The 20,361-nt window shown below is 36.6% G+C and overlaps 1 protein-coding gene across 17 annotated transcripts in view; it reads left to right on the top strand.

Moving 5' to 3' along the window:
* MYT1L (myelin transcription factor 1 like) overlaps window positions 1–20,361 on the top strand; it is a 320,395-nt gene that overhangs the window by 73,684 nt on the left and 226,350 nt on the right. For all 17 annotated transcript variants that reach the window (XM_017745019.1, XM_017745023.1, XM_017745030.1 and 14 more), the window contains exon 2: window positions 11,879–11,993. The gene's annotated coding sequence lies outside the window, so the exon portion shown is untranslated. The remainder of the gene's footprint in view (window positions 1–11,878; window positions 11,994–20,361) is intronic.

The following is a 20,361-nucleotide window of genomic DNA, read 5'->3' as shown; positions in this document are numbered from 1 at the left end:
ATATATCTTATGATTTAGAACCTGAAACTGAGCTATGAAGAGGCAGAAACCTCTTCCTAAATGAACCAGATGGTGCTTGATAGAAATTAATCAGGTAGACTTTTAAAATTCCTTGGAAGGAAGAAGTTCTGTAAGTGCAAATAATAAAACTAATGCTGAAGAAAATTGAAACTAATAAAGCTTTTATAAGAGTTTTCTCCATTATTCCTATATCTAGAGCACTTCAATGGCAGAATGGGAATTAGCTGTTTAATACTTTGTCTTCCAATGGAAATGGAAAAAAAGAGTTTAAAAATAGTTAGATATCGAAACATGCAGATAGAAACAGATACCATAAAATTACCTAAATTCTATTGAAACTACCTGAATATGTTTCACATATATGGCATGAAAGCCTGGCTACTTTCTTCCGTCTTAAAACCAAAAATCATCATCAATTTTTAATCTGGATTTTTTTTTTTAATCTTTCCAAATACTTTGAAAATTTGTCAGCAGGTAAATTGTTCTGTTATTTCCTAACTTTTGAGTATTTAATTTTGTATGTATTATATATAATATCTATATATCCTATGGAAACAAATCCAGCTTATAACCAATGAAAGTGAATGTCAAAAGAGATGTATGTGTCTGTGTCTGTCATGTCCCTTCATCTTCTTTTGTGTTAGTGTTTATTTTCTCATGTCATTGATTTCAAATTATTTAATGTCTTGCTGAAGCATGAGCCATTGAAAGTTTCAGGATATGGCATGTTGCAAGAGGAAAAATGTATGTTGTATATCTACTGGATTGGGCAATGGGTAAAGAAAGAGCTATGGACGGTCACTGTTTCAGGTAAAATGCTAAAAATTGATGGTAAAATGTCCAGTGACCTAAGTGGTTTTCTGTCTGCTATATATGTGCATGTTCATTTTAGATATCAAAAAGGCAGACCAAGAGCTAATCACGTATTTCTCTAATCACATAAGACATGCAGAAGCTAAGTCAAAACATGGGTTTAAAAAATCAAAAGACAAAACAAGGTTTAACACTTATGATAACAGTAATATTGTATGAAGAGCCAGTTCCAAATCCAGGCCTCCTCCTAACAGTTCAGTCATTACTTGTCATGCTTAAAAGTCGTATATAGGAAATGGTAAAGTAGGGGACATTTGGCTCGTAGTTACAATGTGGTATTTACTGGTAATTCAGTTGAATCAACATATATAAATCCTGTTGCTAACTAAATCATGATTTCTCATCTGCTGTTCAATATGGAGACAGCTAATCTAATGTGAATAGATAATTGTCAGGCAAGGGCTTGTGAATACGTGTACCATTCTCTTGCTGTCTCTATGTTCAAGGTAAAGACATGCAATTAGATATAAGGGGACAATGAGAACACTCACAGACATGCATTGAAAAACAGAATGTATGACCTAAAGAGAGACTTTTTGCAGTGTCTTTTGTGGATAATACAATGATCTCAACTAAAGGAGGTGTCTTTTGAATTATCAGACCACCCAGATTTGCTATTGAGATAGAAAATATGTTTATAGAAAGATTTTAAGTGTGCTGTTCACTAATTCTTTTACTACCTAAAAATGTATTTTTATATGTCCTTGTTTTTCCCTGCCAATCACATAATCAGCTAGTCCCTATTTCTTTTCTTGTGGGGCTAAGCTGGCTTCCTCATTTTTGCAGTTCATCAATACAAAACTGATTTGAAGCTGAGCTGTATAATAATAAGCCTTTCAGCAGCCAGGCTTGACACTTGCCTTGTAATTAAGGCCTTGATGGTTGTGTTGATGGCAAATGAAAGAAAATGGCTTTGTTCTCAATTCCAGAGGCTTGATTGCTGGTTCTCGTTCTCACCTGAATTCGACCCATTCTGCATTGTGCACATGATTGCTGGAGTGTGAGTAATTGCAGTGCTGGCAGATGACATTTTCATGAAGCACACTCTGCACTGCTCCAGAGGGAATTTACAGAATTTATAGCTGGAGAAGCTCATCAAACATGGATTTAGGAAATGCCTATGTGAAAAGTGGGAGCCCACAACCAAATATCAGAGCTTTTCTTCTGACATTTGCTTTTACATAAAGGACTGTTTGCAACCTGTCTTACCTTATAGTAGCAGCCTATTCATGACTAGATTTTGTGATTAAGTGAAGTTACTGAAGTTTGTTAATGCAATTTTTTGCATGTTTTCTTGTAATTTTTTGTTTGCTTGGGAAAGTAGATGGAAAATGGTTTTCTCATTTCCATTCATATTTTTACATTTCCTTAACCTTTCAACTATTTAAAAATTTTCAGATGTCTCATGATATTTATTGACAACAATGTGTGCTTGGTTTTTATTTAAATTCTCTTATTTTCTCAACCTTTTTGCATTACAACATATTTTGTTTATTTTAAATGAAAATGAATGTACATTTTAAATAGTCACAAAGACTTCCACAATGGAAATATACTCTGTCATTTATAAATCAGTTATTTAGAAAGAAAACACTAGTGACTTTTATATTGACAAGTTCACAGATTTCAATGAAGGGTGTTTTGTGTGTTGTAAATAAGAATTTCATACTGAAATTTTGCATCATAGGTAACATATGCCATGATATGCATAATCTTTTCTTCCCTCTGCATTAGTACTTTTGCTTTTTCCTCTCCATCTGACAGTCTTTGTGCCTGTCTTCTATTAATCATGTTAGTTTCTGAGTCCCTGGTGCTTCTCCTTGCTCTTGTAACAAAATCACGCTGGGACAAATATCTGTAGGTTGTTGCTGTGCTTGTACTTCCCCTAGAACCTGAACCAACACAGACATTTTTGGAATCCTGTTGACATTTTTCAGTCACAGCTGCTTGGGCTGTCACTGACATTGCATCTGAAGATGCATGGCTGCTGTGATTCAGACGTACTGTTACACTGCTCTCTGCCTGGCAAGCCAAACTATCTGCATTTGGGTTTTAATATTTCTTGAGGCTTCTCCATCGTGGAAAGTTGAGAGCCTTTCCTCCTTGCAATTGGTATTACTGAAAGTCCTGAGCAATTGAATGATTGAAGGTTGCAGGTTTTTTTAATTAGGTTTATTGATTAACCTCTAGGAAATTTGGTGAGAAGTCGTTTGAATTTCTGCAATAAATGTTTGATCCAGAGTAGTGCTGATTATTTAAAATACACAGAAGAAAAAAATCTGAGGTCTAAGCTGATGATGTTAAACTGCCAGTTGTTTTAGGGCCTAACTTATCCTCATTTTGGTACTAGAACTCTGTATCAACACTAGTAAATGGCAACAAGAGGATAATCAATCTGAACTGCTGACAGTTGTTTTAATTTATGCTATACTCTTCAAGTTGTTGTGTAGCACAAGGGGAGATTTCCTAAGTGTCTTACATAAATCCATGGATGTTATGCTGCTGTTCGTTCACTAAAAATTGGGTTTTCTTGTAGTCTTGAATGGTAACAAGATGAAACCTGTTGTAAATACATCTTGGTTTTAGTCATATGTAAGAGATTTCCTAATATACTTTTAGTACAAGTGTTGAATTCTGCTCCTAATCTTAAGTGTTCCTTAGGGAATCACTTAAAACATTCAGGATCAGAACCTCTAAAATTCTTGGACATTTAAATCTTTTGAGAATTTGGATTTCAGAGAGTCACTTCTTGTCCTTTGAAGCCATGCAAATAATCAAGGTTTGAGGCTCAAGAACTGGAGACAGAAGTCTGTAGTTCATTGTTACAGCTCATTGTTATTACTGGAAAGCTGAGGTGCAGCCAGATACCTGAGCCCTGGCTGATACTCCTCTTGCTGGAATGTTAGGGACCTGTGCCCATTATGGCAGCCTTTTGAGGTGCAGTCTGCTCTCAGTTTCTTCCTCTTGCAACAATCCCACTCTTCTGTTGGGGTTTGAATGGCAACCCAGCCCCAAGAGGGGAATCTGCTGTTACATTTCACAGTGCCTGTAACAAAACAACCCACACCTGACTAGGACTTTCAGTAGAAAAAAGGCAGGTTGTCAACCCCTGTGTCCTTAGTCAGGACCTGGACTTAGAAAATTATTTCCTATGTGGGAATGAGACCTGGATCAAAGAAGAACATGGTGAGAAAACCCTGGAGATTTTTAACTATTTTTCAAATCTGTCGCAAAACAATGAACTCTGAAGAAAGGAATGAAAACAACAGTCAGTGGACTAGAACAGTGAAATATGGCAGTGAACAGCTTTTGAAACTTGCTGAATGAAGAAAAAAAGCTGCCTGATACCATTACCTTAATGATGGTGATGGTCTGGGACATACTAGGGACAGTGATCAAGTATTACATTATGCAGACTGATTTTGGATAATACTGGCATCTAACACAGCAGTTGTAGTAGTAAGAATCACCTTAATGGTTTAATGTAGAAGTTAAAATATTGCAAGTCATGGAAAATGTTCAAATGATACTCCTATGGCCTTCTTGCCACTGCCTCTGAACTTGAAAAGCTTCAGCTTATTTTAATAAATCTTTTTGTTACCCCATTTTAACATTCACTTTTTACACACATATCTCATTATCCTTCTCAACAAGACTGTTAATAAGAGCTGATTTCATTTTTGGTAACACCCATCTATGCTTTTCTGCCATATTTTCCTCCAGCTTCTCCCATTTGCCTCAGTGACCCATCCTTAAGACATCTTGTTCTCTTTCCTCCATCTCTCCTTCTGGCTTGTCTCTTTGCTTTGCTTCGTGTCTTTTTCTTGGCAACACAAATGCGGTCTTCAGCATCTCATCACTGACTCTTAATTTCTCCTTCACACCTAGGGGAGAGAGGGTCTGCATCTCATGCTTTTTTTTCGGATTCATCGTGAGATGACCTTTTGGCATGTGACTGTGGCTCACCCATGGCTCAGCCCATTGCATGAGACCATTGACTATTTTAAAATATTTTTCTTTTTCACTGTCTCTTTCTATGAGTCTTGAACAATATTACTGTAAAGACCTGATCTGCATCTTCTGTGCCAGTTGCAAAAGCCATTGTTTCTCTGGCACCACACAGTGTGTTACATTATCTGCTCCTGTTTTATGATTTTCCAGCCAGCACAATCAGCAACAGTTGCTTGTTTCCACTAAGAAACCTGAAGTTCTTGGACAATACAATGAGTGTGAGAAGTTCTGTAATTCAGGGGAGGTGTTAAAAGGGCAGAAGTTTCCTCCTCCATTTATAAATGTTAGGATTCCTGTGGTTTTTGTTGCTTTTTCTTTTAAGGTAGCACCTCTATTTGTTATGCCTTTAAAAATCTTTTTGATCTAAATAGAGCTTAAGCTTGTCTATGTTGCAATATCTGTAAATCCATAAGTTATTAATTCAACACCTGGTCTACTAGTTAGTCAAGCCTTTTTGCTTTCTCTTTTGATACAAATTTATCAGTACAGGGGTAAAACATGCTGAATTCTAAACATATCTCATTAATGATATAGTTTTTGTATCTTTGGGGACAAGTTGTACACCTGTTGGTGTATCTGCATCTGCAGATTACTCTTCCATTCATGAATGCTTTACATTCACTCTACTGAAATGCTAGTACAGCTCTTTGATATGCAGTTCCCACTGTAGCTGATACATCAGCCCACCTTAGTTTTTTGCTTTTGACACTATCAGAAGTCAGTCTGGTGTAGGATGCCCTATGAGTATCCCATGACCCATTTGAGGTCTCCTGTACCGGCATCAGAGGACGCCAAGACTTCGTCCTCTTAATGCGTATGTTCATAAGCATATTTTGATTTCCTGTCTATTTGCTATTGTAGGTTTGTGTTGTGTTTATGATCTGTAACTATTGCCTTGTCTGTCTCCAGTAAACTGTGGGATACCCCAATTTGCATCTGAGGCACTGCTTTAAGTAGTGATACCAGTTATTGTTCTCTTACCTGACAGAACTAGTGAATGCAAGGAGGAAAGAAGAGAGGGTTTCTGAGCTGAGATCATCTGAGAAATAGTCTGAAACCATAAATTGCTTTAAAAGGAGAGAGTAATAGACATGGGTACAATTGGCTTTAAATGCATTTTGGGATTAATTTAGTGCTCTAATCTGTTCACCGATAATTTGCAAAGAAATCCAATCAGTAGGACCATATTAATTTTTCTCCTCTATTTTCCAATTGTTTGTGCAGACAAATGTCAGCCTTACAGTTATCCTGTTTACACTTAAAAACAGTTAGTGTGTGAATAATCATGTATAGTTTTAGTTTTTGATTAGTCAGTATTTGTAACAACAAAATAATTGAAGGGCCATGAATAACTAGTAGTAAATACTGTTTTTCGTTTTGGGATGTATCATCCTGTAAGTATGAATGTATGTAAGTATGGTCTATAAATATAGACCAGTTTATAAACATTATTTAGACTTCTCTGTTTTGTTAAATGTCACTCAATTATTTGTATTTCAGGTAGGTCTTGGTGAGTACTCCACAAAGCAACAGTAAGTTTTATTCACAACAGTACTTTCTGTGATGTAAATCATTGCAACTGAGTATACATAATGGTAATTTTCAAGTCCAGAATGGTATTTTAGCTTGTATGATGTGCTACAAAAATGCTGAAAAGAACATTTCTTGTATATCTGCTACTAAAATCAGTGTAACACTAGCACAGATTTTCTTTTGGATTTAATTCAGTTACACATAGTTTATCTCTTGGTTCTGAGAATTGTAATATTAAGTATCTTCATATAAATTACTATTTTGAAGAGGAATCAGTTGAGATACATCAATGTGAACTGGCCAAGGGACATAAGAACTTGCAGCTTCCAAGTGACAGCTGTTGGGGTGACAGGCTATGACACTGAAAGAATCTCTCTATACATGTTTCTTTTTTGTTTTGACAACAGTAAAGCATATCTCAGCAGAGTGATGTATGAAAATACCACTGCTCAATCAAGCTTTTTTGATATGGCAGAATAGGAGTAAGGCTTCTGTGTGCCCTTCCTCCTTGCCTATGTGTAAGTAGATAGGTGGCTGAAAGGAAAAGATAAGTAGCTATATACCTATCTGTCTGTCTCTAATATATCTGCATCTTTGCTCATTACGCTTAAAAGATGTGTCAGGTTTTTTTAAACATGGCTCAGGTACAACACTGGACCTTTTAATTCACCACCAAACTGAGACACTGGAAATGGATCCAATGTACAAATACAGTTTTCTGGACCAGGCTCTGTCTCTTTCATTTTGGTGTACTGAAAAGGCTAATTCTGTACTTCTTTATGTTACAGTATTGCACTTTTACTTTATTGTTCAAAAGATAATCTTGCTACCAAGTGGTTTCAGTTAAGGATTAAAGAAGAGAGAATAAAAATTTAACTTGTGACAAGAGATGGCAGAACTAGGCCTTATTCCACAGAAGAGTCCATAGATGCTCGGCGCTTTCACCTGTAGTCATTAGATAGATCTGACCTTGGTGCACAGTAGGCTGTGTAAACAGCCTTGCCCAAAACGTGCCACATGATGCTTTGCTGCATTCACTGGTAATAGAATTCTTCTCCAATTGTCAGTGTAGGAGGGTATAACTAAATCTGCTAATAACTCTTGCTGTATATAGTTCATAGTTTGCAGTGTGTAGGTCTATAATCTCTAGGTTAATATTATTCGTTTTACACTTCCATTTTTTTTTTTTTAATCATTGACAAGTTGTTTTGATTACTTGCCCCCTGATTTTCTTCTGCTCTGGCTCTGTGGGTAACACCTTTTAGAGGAGATGTATCTGCACACCCAGCAGTTGACCTTGGAAATGCCTCCAAATCAACAGCTTTTAATGTAGTAGCCTTTCTCCTAACATTATTTGTTTTGTAGTAGGGTTTTAGGGTGCAGGGTAAAGGAAAACATTCTGACTCACCTAGTCCTGTTTGCCATCCTCCTACTTAAGGCAATTTTCAGATTCCATATTGTCCTGGAGGTGGACACACTGTTCACTTTGCAAGAGCCAGTAACAGTGCAAACACTTTGTGTTTTCACCATTCTCATTACCTTCTGTAGTCAGGAGAGCCCCGTTTTTTCACTCAGGTATCAGTGCACTGTTTCACACTTTCTTCAGTGGGCCTGAGTCAGGAGATAACTGTTTATCTACCCTGTGAGGGATGCATGCAGCCTCTCCAAAAGGTCTCCTCAGTGCCAGTTTTGTATTTTCCTCATTAGTGTTAAATCCGTATTTGGCAGCAGCTGATTCTTTGAACCATTCATCCTACCTAAGCTACACTTCACATAAGAAAACATGGCATCCAGTATTAACAGGGATGCTCATCAACTGCTTTTGATGATGGTATTCATAAATTTTCCAAGAGCACTAAATGTCAGCTTTGGGTATCTTCTTCCTTGAATAAGGGCACTCATGCTCCTATGTTTTTATACCAGATCACTTTTTCTTAATCATCGTTTTTTTTTTTGTTTTTTTTTTTTTTTAATAGATAGAGTTTTATAAGATTAGGAAACATTTCTTTCAAAGCAGGGTTGGCACTAAGACTGTCTGTTGGTAGATCTACATGAAAGTTAATGTAAAATCTCGCAAGTGCTTATACTTTGTAGTTCTAAGTGTGTTGTTAGTGGAAGAAGGTAATGCACCAAATGGTAATGATAGGGAAAGCATTTTTTCACCTTAAATTCTTTTTTTTCACAGATGATTTACAACTTCTTATTCTGATTGAAAAAATACTTTATTTGCTATTCACCTAATGTTTTTAATTTAATTTTTTGTAGTTATATTTCTTGACCTTTGACTTAATGTTTGTTCTAGAGGTTGGGTTATGGTTTTATTTCCACTGAAAAGTGAGACAGATGTCTGTCTTATGTCAGCAGGAGTGGGACTAGGCCCCATGTATTTTTATTTATACATTATTTTGAATAATCAGAAGCATGACTTTAGTGCCTGTAAAATCATGTAAACTGTTACTTGTGCAAATCTGTTGATAATCACAAATAACCTCATATATCCTCATATGAGATAAAATATTTAAATAATTTTTAAAGCCCTATTGAAGTATTGGAAGTAGTTGTAGTTATCTCATCTTGCCTGAAGAAAACCACTAAAGCAAATTATTGCCAGAAGTAACTCAAGTCACCACCGCTGTTGAAATACACTAGAGGAAGTACACAACCTGTTCAAAGCAGGCAGTATTGCATGAGAGACACTTCCTTGTGATTTTATTTTAGTGATTCAGGTTTTTTCTGTACCTTCAGGGATAATAAGAACTGGCGGCTCTTCATGACCTTTCTGGGAATTGCTGGTTCTCAGCATCAGTCAGAATGTAACCTTTTTATGAGAATTTTCTTGTCTGCTACTAAAGTATCCACTGCTTATAAGGATAAAGGATCCGTTCCAGGTGTTTTTGCCATTCACTTGCAAAGTGCATCGCTTAGGGCATCTGAGAGCCCATGACATTTAATCTGTCTTTCAAATGTGCTTTGCTTAGGTCCTAAACAGTAAGGAGAATCTATACTTCAGCCTCTTGCAAGTACCTTATTTCTACTTCTACAAGGGTAACAATGTTTTTTTGGGTTCCTGAAACAAAGCATTATCATTAGTAGTGTATGAATGGATAACTGTGGGGGCTTTATTTTTCGGTATTCTCAGTGGCAAGCAAGTCATCTATGACTGTGTGCTCATTTGCCAAGCATTTGGTATTAAGGCAGGTCTCTAAATAGGTATTCCCCATGTGGAGATTTGTATATGCAAAACAGTATTCCCCGAAAACACGTGACTGCTATTGGATATCAGATCTTTGACTTTGAAGTAGAAGGTCAAGAGCACATAGTGGAAGCCAGCATTGTCAGAGCCCAAGGTTTGTCTTGACGTGTTTCAAAAACCAATTCATTTTTAGATCTGTTATTTCTCATTGTTTCCAAGAATTAAAAGTCGTAGGTAGACCTCAACAAGGTGGCATTGGGAGAAGACTGGAAAAAAGCTCACCCATTACTCTGATCTTTGGACATGTCTTAAGTTGAGCAGCGCGGACCTGGAGAGCGCGCGCGGTGCGTGTCGCTGCTGCGGCCATCGGCGGCCGCTGTCCGTGGTGCTGCAGCCCGGCCCCGCGGCGCCGGCCCCGCGTGGGCGATCGCAAGGCACCCCCCAACACTGCTGGAGGAGGAGAATCCATGAAGCCTTTCACAGTTTTGCTAGGACCTTTCTTCTGTAGATAATGATTTCTTACCTGAAGCTGTGTGTATAATTGAAGTTACACAGCGTGTTACAGCCTCTTCCTCCTTAACAATAAATCTACCTATCCTTATGTAGGAAAAGTTTTGTTCTAAGATCAGAGGCACAGTAAGGTCACCATAAGGATGCATGCAGAACCGTATATAACATGCTTCTTTTTAACGAGGAAATTTTTGGTATGAATGGTTTATATATATTTCCTAAGATTAATTTACTCCCTCAGAATGCCACCTTAAAATAAAAAAAAAAACAACCTAACTAGAAATCAAGACATTTGAACTCTCATGAAGAGTTATTTGGTTTATGCATAATTTTATTTTAGCCAGTTGAATTATGCATGTGAGAAATTAATATTGAAACTCTGTCTTTAAATTATAAAATAATTTTATGAGAGAAATGATGATTCTTTTGTTTAAAGGCTCTGTTCCTGTGTATGATTTCGGAAATTTTCACATAAATTCACACATTATTTTGAAGATTAAAAGACCCTCTCTTTGTTTTTATAAAATTGTAAAAAAATAAGTAATAGTAATTGCATGTAAATATGTAGTGTATTTACATGAAAAGTTTGTTTAATAGAAAATAATACCGTTTTCCAATCTTACAGAATATTTCCTTGCCTGAAAAGTAGCAAATAAGGAACTGAGTACAGTATCTTTTAGAGGATTTATGGTAATGCTGGTGAATTTAGCTGAGCATAAACAGCATGGTGAGCCCCTCAGGGTCCCTTCATTTTCCTGACACACTCCACTGCTGCCCCATTAACACTTCGTCTGCTATTGCCATCTACTCAGTTTAATGAGTATCTTTGAATTTGAAGTTCTTCACAAGAAACAATAGCTAAAATAACTGATGCACCTACTGTAGCTTTCAATAGTGTATCTTATTCCCTTTGTAATTTTTTTTTAAAATAAAAAGTACATGTGTATTCTTCAGCAGTATAGTTGCATCATGACATTTTCTTTAATTACAGTAGATGCTAACAACAAGCACTGAGCAATGACTACAGATATGATGCTGTCTCTGTCTGTAGAAGGTAAATGCATGCTGAATAGCTGATAAAGAAGGCTTTTCCTTAGTTGAAAATTCATCTGGTTAGTACTGACTCTTTAATGTGAAGAAGGAATAGTTCTGCTGGAGACTTTGTGCTATCAAAGCAAAATATTTCTTCTAAGAAATCATAAGACAGAATGACTAGGTGCTGTTTTCTGCTATCTGTATTAATCCAGCTAACTGATGTAAAAGGTCAGTATGTGTCTCATTAGATTGGATTCCTAAAACTGAGTTTATCACATTCCTTAGTATACGTAAATGATCCATCTTAAATTATTAAACAGTAAGCCCTATTATCAGATGAGGGCTCAACCTGAATTAAAGTCAGAATAATGTTGCACTGGGATGCATTATAGGATCTAAGAACAATTCTGATTTTGCATTGACTATTAACTGATCAGCAAAAGCGCTCTAAATCACCTTACATATTCAGTAGATCTGGGAAGTCTTTGGAGGGCCAAATTAAAAATCTGAATAATTGAGTAAATTTCTATTCTAGAAAATTGAGGCAATCAGTTGGATATTGAAGCATGTGTTTGTATTAAATGCATTCATTGAAAGCATATTTTTAAAATCTAAAATAACATGTGAGTGATTTTCTGTGTCCTGGTAAGCTTGCTATCCTTCATTAAAGTTTTTTTTTGTTTGTTTGTTTTTATTTTTTAGAAAATGAGTCTGGAAGAAAATTGGTGAATCCAATCCAGAGGACGTACAAGCACTCTGACAGGCTCAGAGAGCAGAGTCTGTACCAAAGAGCAATTACCCCACCAAACGATTTCAGGTACAATTGACCTAAATATAGCACTCTCTTGAGATTATTGACAAGAGTTCATTTCCTGTAGTGCTTTTCCCATTTGCTACCCCTGGTAACCACTGTGATCATATCTGCCTGGTGCTGCATGACTTCTGGGATGCAGTTAAGGTTCTGCTGTGCATTATCTTTAAACAGACAATTCATGCTAAAAGAGTCATTTGCAGTCAAATTAGATGATGCATATATTATTCTTGCTGCTGAAGTTACAAAGAACAGGAACGAGTGCCTGAATCCTTTTGGACCTGGATGCACTAGAATTCTTTTTACTGTGAAATCAAAAAGGTAGTGCTAATTAATTGTAAATAAATAGGAAATTTTATTTCATTAAACAGTAACAGTAGAGTCAGATGTGCAGGATGGATAGGTTGGAAAACTTGATATTTCTTTCACTCTACATATATTTGTTCATAAAGTGTGAATTTCCCTATTGTCATCCTACTGTCTCCAGGAAATCAGAGTAGTTCTCATATGCTGGCATAAAAAACAAATGAGTGTATAAATTGAGTGTGTAAGTGTACAAAATGAAGTGGATGAACTGAATTCAGAGGCTCGTAATGATAAAACCCATTTTAGTATTGAGGAATGCATTTTTCTTAAGCATTGCTTGCAAACTTGTTTAAAATGCTGGATATATTTGCATTCCATGTATATGGAATATGGAGAGAATAGATGGCATTCCCTTGGTGTTCATCACAGGGATTTTTTCTTGAATCATTTTTTTTCTGCTGAATTTTTATTTGGAAAATCTATACATTGCCCAGAAATTCAGAAGGCTGGTATCAGATTCCATGCTGAGCAGCTGTTGAGGGACATCACAGACCTTTATGAGCTAATATCACAGGACACAACTGTGCTATGATTTTCCTGCATATCCCCTATGTTAACCCAAAAGAACACCAAAATACTTTTATTTTATTAGTAGAGTAAATTCTGCTAATAATCATAGGTCCCACTCTTCAAAGGAAACTCAAGAAGTTCAGTTGAAACCTGAATAATTTATAAGATAGAGACATATATACATTATATTGGTCTATTGACTTGGTTCCTTTGATGTTGATGGACAGTAGTTATAAATGTAGTTAAACTCAGAAATTCTATACTAAAATAAGATGAAGGATGAATCAGTTAATTGCATTAGACAGTAATTAACTTATTATAGGGAAAATTTGGATTAGATATAGAAGAAAATTTACCTCTGATTTATGTTTTGCCAATGTACTTCAAGGAGTTGATGAGACACAGTATGTCACAGTGGAAAGGAGTAGTAATTTGAAATGGAAGTGTAAGAAGAAGGTAATAAAAGAATATGTGAAGGTGGGATGAAAATATGCAATGCATGAATGAATGGATTCTCAGCTCAGGTTGAGCTCATAGAACTTCTTGTGCTGTAGTTGGGATCGTGAGGAATCTGTGTAGTGCTTTCTGGTAGGCTGCTAAAGAAAATAGTTTTGAAGTTTGAGATGTGAGGGAATGTACATGAGGAATTTAAATGGATTCCTGAAAGGATCTTTCTGTTGTAGAGTCTTCTACAAAACAAGACGATTAAGGAACATGAGCTTAGGAGTGAAAAAATAAATCAGTCCTGCCCCAACACAAAGAGAGAGAAAACTCATAAGAAGTTACCAGCAGCGCCAGAGTCTAAATTGAAATATTTACCTTCTTATATTTGGTATTTTGCAAACAGAATTTCAGATATTGACTCTTGCAGTGCTGAAAGGGCCTAATCTTAAAACTTGGTGATGTGATTTTTCCCATTTTCTTTTCGCCGTTTTCTTTTAGATAAAATGTATCTAAAGCTTGATTTTTTTATCTGCAGAGATTATCAGGGCCACACGTTTTTGTTAATGACTGTCTTGACATTCCAGAGACCTGACATGGCCGACATACAAACAGTTGTACATACTGTAGATGATTAAGTCAGTTTGAAATTTAGAAACTAATTCTAGAAAAGCCCATGTAAACTCACTTTTCTGTGTGAATGGTCTTTATGAAGATTGCTCACTTCAGCTGATAACACACAGAAACATCATTCTGGGCCTTATATTTAGCTTCATCTTGTAATAAATTATGTACACAATGAAAGGTGCAGCATCTTGAGCATTTTTATTATAGTTACTTTACATCTTGAAGGGATGTTCTGGTCCTTTACAGCATGCAGACCTGTAGAGGACAGTATCACAGATTAGGGATTTTATACTTGCTTCTATATTCAGTTTGCCTTGTGGTAGTGAAAAAACATAGTAAAGCAACCTTAGTTAGGCAATGTAGGAATATCTGGTATGCAACATTTTTTCTTAGCCAGCTTTATGTTATTTTGGCTTGTTCTATGGTGCCTCAGGGAATGAAAAAAGTCTGGCCCATTAATTAGAGAATTAGCTTAGAGTTGGGAAAGATGAGTTCAGGTTTTGCCTGTGCCACAAATTTTCTCCAAGGTACTTAGCTAAGTATTGACCAAGATTCAGCAAGACCTAAGGATCAGGGATTGTGGCCGTACTTCCTCTGCTGTTGAGGCAGAATCATGTGTTCTTCCTTGTTTCTGGCATCTTAGTTACCCCTCTTAAATAATTGAGTAGTCAGAAATCCTCACTCCCATCATTATCTGAAGTGAGTTCTGTATACTTCTCTGCCATACTCGTTTTATGTGAGGGTATTGATGGAATGGCAGAGATGCACAAAGCAAAGTAATGCCTGATGTTAGTTCAGGTGGAATATTACAAAGATACTGTCATGGTGACGAGTTCATGTTAGCTCTTGGTAGTGTAAGTCTTCCTAGTACAACCTTCTGAAAAAGCAAAATTCATCAATCAAAGTGTCACATGTTGCTAAATTTGCAGTTTATAAATTGTCACTATAAATGTAAGTAGTAGGAATCATCACATAAAATTGTACTTCTTTTTCTTTGTCTCTTTCCAGACTGAAATGGTTTCAAAAGTGAGGCAGTAGGATCTTTAAATTGTGGTTTCTAGGCAGCATCTCTGCTCCTGTGAGCAGGCATGGCTGTTTTATTGCATGGCCCAGCACACTGTGATTGATCATGGGCTGCTGCTGATGCTAGCACGCCAAAGAGAACACGTGACATTAAAGGTAAAAATGCCGGGGCAGGGGCATATCACCAGTAAGAATTAGAAAAAAAAAATTCTTGTGTTTTACTGGATACATAGCTCAGCCTGCCAGCATATCTAATCCCTAAATCATCCTGAAAATTGGTTGGGTTATAAAATCAAATTAAACCCCCTAAGAAAGATCATTGTCTCTCTTCACTGCACTCACAGCTATGTGTATAAATCTCAATCCCAGATCAAGGGGACTACACCACATAAGTAAAAATGTTTTTAAGAGAAATCTGATGATGATAGAGCTGATTGGTTTTGCAGCAAACATTTAGAAGTATTGGAGTAATTTGATTAGAAGAGGTAAAAAATAATTTTGCTAGATAATTACATCTTCTTAATGTTGAATCCCTTATTTTCTCCTATTTTAACATTTTCTGAGGAAGGGTTATCATGTAGCTTTATTTTGATTAGTTTCTAGCTACTGATTTTTAGCTTTGTTATGTCATCTTAAATGATTCATTTGTCCTTAAGAATACGAGGTACTAATTTTTGGTGGGCAGAAGAAATCTTAGCACCCATAGGCAGATTTTGCCTTCTTCCACTGCAGATGAATGACTATGTATAGCTCTAACTGAAGTATTCCTTTTCAAGCCAAGGAAGGCAGAAGACTAATTTGAAAGCCAAGTGAAGTTCAGAGAAAGACTCTGTTGATCAAGTAGGGTTTGGGTCATGGTTTAGTTAGGTCAGACCTATGCTTCTTATACAGTAGAAATAAAGCTTTTATTAACAAGTCTACATACAAAAAAAAGACTTTCACATACTGAGACAGAAGAGATGCTGAAGTACATTTGTACTGCACTTCATTCATCTTCGGTGCACTGAAGATGTCAAGGAAAGGAATGTGATAAAAACTATAAAGATTCTTATGCAGTAAGTAGCTAAAGCCAAGAGAAGGTATTCATTTCCTAGCCAATCAAAGCTAGGAAGAAACTGTTTTAAAAAGAGTTTGTAAAAATGTGGCAGGGGGACAAAGCTATGAGCATATTCTTCTAAGTTCAGCAGTCCTTTCTGTGTACAAATACAAGTACAGTTTTTGACTCTGTATTAATGTTATTGCAAACAACATTTAAAGAAAGCAGTGCACTCTCTTCTGAATACATTTTTGGGAAGGTGTAGAGGGAGTAGATACTAGCATTTCATGGTCACCTTGCACATTTCATGAGGGAGTCTCTCCCCTGTGGTTTGGGAGAGACCAGTCTGTGCTGCTCAGCAGCTCTCAGTAGTATTGTCCCCACATGACCTTGTGGATGGATTTCTATTTCAAAATCATACAGAAGTTAAATATTGCTGAAAATAGCATTCACTCCTGTTTTACTCCTTTCATAGCTTCTGGGGTGAAATTTATCTGTCCTAATGTAATGTCTTTTCTATCGAAATTATCTTTGGCTAGGCTGCCTTTACAGTCAGTGGAGAGAAATAGACACTTTTAGGGCATGATTCATCTCCTTGGAAGGTAGACATCTAAGTAGGTCAGATGAATCAGACTGTACAATAGCACATGCCTTACTAGAGAGAATAAAGGAAACCTAGGGATCAGCTTAGATGTTGATGCATATATTGCAAATATCTGAAGTTAAGTGAAATGAACTTTATGTCTATAGGAACTAAGTCAGAGTTCAGAGTCAAGAGGAAAAAAATCCTACTCTTCAGGAAGCATGCTTTTCTTTAGAACTTGTGGTTTCACTGCACTGGGGTGCATGTTCATAGTCGTAGCCATGAGGTGATAAATTAAAAAAAAATTATTACACCCCTCCTTCTCCTAACTTATTTTTAAGGTGTGTTGATTGGATAGACTAAACTTTTTGAATAGGTAATTTGTATACGTATATCATCAGTGATTCCACTGGTTCCACGGTGGCATAATTTTTTTACTAGTCTCTGCTAATAATCTGTATGTACGTGGTTTTGCCATGGTTTTGGTTAGTTCTTGTGGGCCATTTTAGCACCAGATACTTTTTTCTCATTCAGAAATCTCTTCGAGGAGAAAGAGAAGCTATGCATTTAATTTAGGGTAGTAGACTAATTTAAATCGTTCCTCCATTATAATCATAACTGTTTGTGCCAGAGTTTCACCAAATGCCCCAGTAGATGAGGTTGTTAGTGCAAATATACCTGAAAGTCTCCACAGTGAATATTTTCAAGTGCTAACAAATGAGTTTTGCTGAAAGGATCTTCATTTCATTTTGGTTGTGTTTGCTTGATGTATCAACCATAATCAATATAATGGAATATTAAAGAATGAACAACATTATTTATTATATATTTAAAATACAAAATCAACAAATAAATAGTCACCTAAACACCAATGAAGCTTTTTCATATGCTGCTCTTCTCCCATTGTTTGCAAAACTCCAGATCCAAGCAAACCTGCAAGACTTTTGTCAGATGCATACCCAGGAGTAGCACAAGGATGACAGCCTGGAGTAAGCAGATTGCTAGTGAGGCAAGCAGGTGCCAAAACATGCTGTTTCATGACCCACTGTAAAGATGCCAAAAATAATCTCAAATGTACTTCAGTATATAAAAACAAAAACCCCTCAGGCTTCAGAAATAGAGTACGTAGAACTGTCTGAGATTAAGCAAGAAACTTAAGAGTAGAAGACCAGTGTTCCAGTTTTTGCCTTGAAACAGATCAGCTGTGTTCAGGTAGTGAGGCACTTTGGCCAAAACCTGTATTTTGCTACTTAAATAGGTGGCATGGTTTTCAAAAGGAAGTGGGAGCAGAATTACAATGTATTCCACAGACAAAAACATGAAATTAAGTTGAATCACACGCAAATATTGATTAACTATCTACCTTGTTTCCTGTGTCTTTCAGGGTCATAGTATTAAGGTGTCCTCATTTATGGTAATTTCAAATGCGTAAACAAAAACAAAAATTTCTTTGTAAGTTCTAGTGTTCTAAAATCACTTTATCTTCAAGTGCAAGTGGTGTTAAATTACTTTATGTAAAGTCACTGTATTGCTGACCAGGTTGCTCAGAGTAGCGATGGATGCCGCATCCCTGGAGATGTTCAAGGCCAGGTTGAATGAGGCTCTGAGTAACCTGGTCTGGTGGGTGGCAACCCTGCCTATGGCACGGGGTTAGGAATGAAATGATCTTTAAGGTCCTTTCCAAGCCAAGTCTTCCTATGAATCCATGACCTTACTGTTAAAGGTAAAAGTAGACTCATAGCTATGGAACATGCTTGTTTGATCAACCTGAAAACTATTTGCTATAGATCAAATAAGATCCAAATCAAGCAATTTCATTTAACTTTAAAGACAGCAATACCAGGACTGTACTAAATGAACTTGAACTTGCAAAATGCTGTGTGAAATTGTGAGAGGCGCTGAAATAGTCAATACTCTCTGCTTGGTATGGAGAATAAGATCAATGCAATAAAATATATATCTGATATTGATATGGAGTCAGGGGTGAAAAGGATCCAAAATGCAGCTGAGAAATTTTATTTGCATTTTAAATATTGTATTTAATTTTGAAATCCTTCTGGTACTGTAGACCTTTCCATATCTGCTGCTGATTGTATACTGTGTCAGATATCTAAAAGTTTCTAAAAGATAAGGGATAGTAATTATCATTGAATCAGTGTATTCTGGTTTGATAGCAACCCACAAGGATCGTGGAAGTCCAATTCAGGACCATCCCAAGAGTCACACCATGTGTCTGAGAGCATTGTCCAAATTCTTGAGCTCTCTCAGGCTTGGTGCTGTGACCACTTCTCTGGGGAGCCTGTTCCAGTGCTTGTTTCAGTGTTCCAGAACCTTTTGAGAATATCCAACCTAAACCTCCCCTGTCACAGCTCCATGCCATTCCCTTGAGTCCTGTTACTGGTCACCAAAGAGAAGAGAATGGTTCCTGCCCCTCTTCTCCCCGTCCTGAGGGAACAACGAGGTCTAGAGCTGAGACAGAGGAATTATAATTGCAATAGTTTGACAATTAGGACTGGAATTATGATTGCTGTAGTTTGTAGGCACCCAAAGAAGTGCCCATGTGCTAAAATTTTCAGGGTGAAAAACTGTTTTGATGGTAACAAGCACTTTGTCTTAAAATTTGTTTATGAATGCAAAGCTAAGGAATCTAAAATTTAAGAGGTAAGGTATGTTAAATGACACAGGAGTGGCAGGAACTTAACCTTCTGAGGTTTACAAATGTGTACGGTATACATTCTGAAGTACCCACTGAGCTGGCTCTGTGTTCTTTATATAACAGATTAGAAAAGTGAAATCTTCTATGCGGTCTGTCTATTCATCATCAAGACACATAACTTAGCTCTGGTAAGCCAGGCAGTACACACAGAAACAAAACCAGGAAGCATCTTTAAAACTGAGGTTCTACCTTAAATAATATATATAAATAATACATTAAATATGTAGCTGTATATTATGAATGTGATGTGTCATATTGATGCCTGAGATAGCCGCCTAAAATCACAGACTAGACAAGAATAAGGGAATAAAGGTAGGTATTTATTTGAAGGGCTTTCAAGGTACACCCTGGAAGTTAAAAGGCTGCACCCAAGATAGACCCTGAGCCATGAGTTCTTCACACTTTTTAAAGTTTGGTCCATTTGCATGTCAGGATTAATTCTCCAATTACAACCCCAGCTAATGATGTAACTACCCCAAGTTTACCCCCCTTCTTAAGGTGTTAGTTTACACATTTTGGGCCTAGGACAATCTGGGTGTCCTTGGAGAGCAAGCTTGGAGAGGCTTGTTATGTCTAACTATCATGAGAGAACAGTAGTTAACAGGCTACAAGAAGCTTCAGAAATTACACTAGACAGTACAGGATTTGAAAAACATAGAAGTTAAAACCTAAGGCATCAATATCTTTGAGTCCAAGAGAAAGTAAAGAATGAACTCATACTACAAAATATGATCTTTGATTAAATATGCTGGTGTAAGAGACACAGTCATTCTTAGAGGACAGAATATTTCAAATGAAAGCCACTTAATTGGTCAGATAGATATACAGATACATCTATATCTACCCATATGTACACAAGGAGCCTGTGGTTTTGACGAAGAGAAAGTCACATCCATATGAAAAAATGGAGGCAAGGGTTTGATTTGGCTTACACTTGTATGTATTTGAGCAGGACTGATAAAAATAGCCATGTGTTGGCTCCACATCTCTTGAAGTTAATGGAAGTTGAATGTACTCTTGTGAGAATCATTCATAAATTTTGTCATGAATTAATGTACTTTAATTAATTTAA

This window comes from Corvus brachyrhynchos, unplaced genomic scaffold, assembly GCF_000691975.1.
Source record: "Corvus brachyrhynchos isolate BGI_N302 unplaced genomic scaffold, ASM69197v1 scaffold116, whole genome shotgun sequence".
NCBI classification, from domain to species: domain Eukaryota; kingdom Metazoa; phylum Chordata; class Aves; order Passeriformes; family Corvidae; genus Corvus; species Corvus brachyrhynchos.
The sequence above is the reverse complement of the archived record's forward strand: the minus strand, read 5'-3'. Positions and strand labels throughout refer to the sequence as shown.